Source organism: Triticum urartu, unplaced genomic scaffold (genome assembly GCF_056163025.1).
Source record: "Triticum urartu cultivar PI428250 unplaced genomic scaffold, HENAU_Tu73 scaffold588, whole genome shotgun sequence".
In the NCBI taxonomy this organism is placed as follows: domain Eukaryota; kingdom Viridiplantae; phylum Streptophyta; class Magnoliopsida; order Poales; family Poaceae; genus Triticum; species Triticum urartu.
In genome coordinates this window covers 9,788-12,500 of record NW_028260773.1, presented here as the reverse complement: position 1 = coordinate 12,500, position 2,713 = coordinate 9,788, and positions in this window count along the sequence as shown.

Genomic DNA, 2,713 nt, shown 5'->3' with positions numbered 1-2,713 from the left:
GTGATACGATGAGATAGAATGCAATAGAAATAGAAACAAGGATAGCGAACGGGTTACCTACTCCTAAGGGTCAAAGCAAGCCCTTTAATTCAATTCTTTATTCTTACATTAAAATTCTTACATTAAAGAATGAATAAAATCTCCCCAAGTAGGATTCGAACCTACGACCAGTCAGTTAACAGCCGACCGCTCTACCACTGAGCTACTGAGGAACAAGGGGGGATTCGACCTCCTAGAGTTCAACTCCCGCTCTCAACCCATGAACAATATGAGTCCGAAGCTTCTTTCGTAACTCCCATAATTTCTTCGTAGTGGCTCCGTTCCATGCCTCATTTCATAGGGAAGCCCAAAGTGGCTCTATTTCATTCTATTTCACTTCCTAGCACTTCCTATCATTTAATATCCATCCCTTTGGTCTTATTGACATAAGAGATGTCATTTATAGTCTATCTCTTTCTATATATGGAAAGTCAAGAAATTCTCATCGAAACATCGAGAAATTGTGCATATAGAAAACTCTAAAGAAAGAAAAAAAGGAGACCCATGCCATGATTTTCAAATCTTTTCTATTTAGTAGTCTAAGTTTCTCGATGAGGATAATTAATTCGGTCGTTGTGGTCGGACTCTATTATGGATTTCTGACTACATTCTCCATAGGTCCCTCTTAGATCTTCTTTCTCCAATCTTGGATTAGGGAAGAAGGAGATATTCGCGACTACTGGCGATTTCATTATGGGGCAGCTCATGATCTTCATATCGATCTATTATCCACCTCTGTATCTATTCTTTCTTAGCTAAACAGGTGGAAGATCTATCCAATTTGGTTATATTATATCATGGACTCGAAAAACGGATCTGAATTTGACTGAAATGCACGATCTTCACAGGTATCACTTTTCACGATACCTAAAAGGTGGAATAGCGATTTTCGAACCATTTCCTATAAGAGAATGGTTTCCATTACTTTGAGAAATGGATTCTTATATCAAACTATAGCTATTGCATTAAAGAAGAAAAGAAACTAATAGAAGTCGAAGACGCGGAATGATAGTGAATAGAGAGAAAGATTCTTCTGATTTTCTTGTTTCTATCTACTAGACGCCGTAGAGAATTGAGAATTTTCATGTCTTTCAATTCTCGTACTCGTAATTGGAAAGTTATGGAAGGAGACCCATCATTTTGCAATGAAAACAACATATAAAACTCTGGACAATTTCGAAATCAGGCCAAGCGTCTTAATACATATGCAAAAAAATTCATTATTGGCCCACCATTGATTAGAAGATTTAGCTTGTATGAATCGCTATTGGTTTGATACGAATAATGACAATCGTTTCAGTATGTTAAGGATACAGATGTATCCACAATTCATTTAGAGTTACTTAATAGTCTATTTCTTATACCATATCTCTATCCCGTGAAATTCTCGAGCCAAAAGATGGATGCATATGCTGTGTTTCATTTTGCTAAATGATATCAATTAAATGGTGTATCAATTCCATAAATTGCATATAGCAATAAATAAATCAGCAAAATTCTTTCTAATATTTTAGATAGAAGAAACATTTCTTCTATCTAAAATATTAGAAAGAATGTACCCTTCTATCCAAATCCAATTTGCATCGATAAAATAAATCCAAATTCCAGTAGTAGATGAATAATTGCAAATTTGTGTGTGTACGAGATTAGAATAACTTCAAAATAACTGACATAATTTTGTATTTTTCCTGATCAGAAAAATACATGAAAAAGAAAGGAGGTAGAAAAATTTTTGGATTTATGGTTAAAGAAGAAAAAGAAGAAAACAGGGGTTCTGTTGAATTTCAAGTATTCAGTTTCACCAATAAGATACGGAGACTTGCTTCACATTTGGAATTACACAAAAAAGATTTTTCATCGGAAAGAGGTCTACGAAGACTTTTGGGAAAACGTCGACGTTTGCTGGCTTATTTGGCAAAGAAAAATAGAGTACGTTATAAGAAATTAATCGGTCAGTTGAATATTCGGGAGCAGTAATTTAATCGTTCAAATTTTTTTCTTGTTTTATTATTTTTTTAGTAGTCTTATAGTAGTCTTAGATTTTTCATTTTGATGAGCCTCGCTTTGAGGAATTCATGGAATAATCCATTTTCATGGAATAATGAATTAAGGAAGAAAGGATATGAGTCTACCGCTTACAAGAAAAGATCTCATGATAGTCAATATGGGCCCTCAACACCCATCAATGCATGGTGTTCTTCGACTGATCGTTACTCTCGATGGTGAGGATGTTATTGATTGTGAACCCATATTAGGGTATTTACACAGAGGAATGGAAAAAATCGCGGAAAACCGAACTATTATACAATACTTACCTTATGTAACAAGGATATAGAGAGATTGTAGAAAGGGGATAGGATAGTTATTTTTGCAAGAGACTTGTTGTAAATTCCTTAACTTAAGAAAGAAAAAAGAATAAAAACACAGATACATAACATAAAAAAAAGAATAAATAAGACGAGATTCGACCTCCCCCTACATATTTAATTTCCTCTCCTATACAAAAACTAGCAAGACCCACTCCATTGGTAATTCCATCAATAACACCCTTATCAAAAAACTCCGTGAGTTCGGTTAACCCTCTTATACCGAGGGTAAAGACCCTAGTATAGAAAATATCTATATAACCACGATTATATGACCAACTGTATATATTTTTTTTTACTTGATCTAA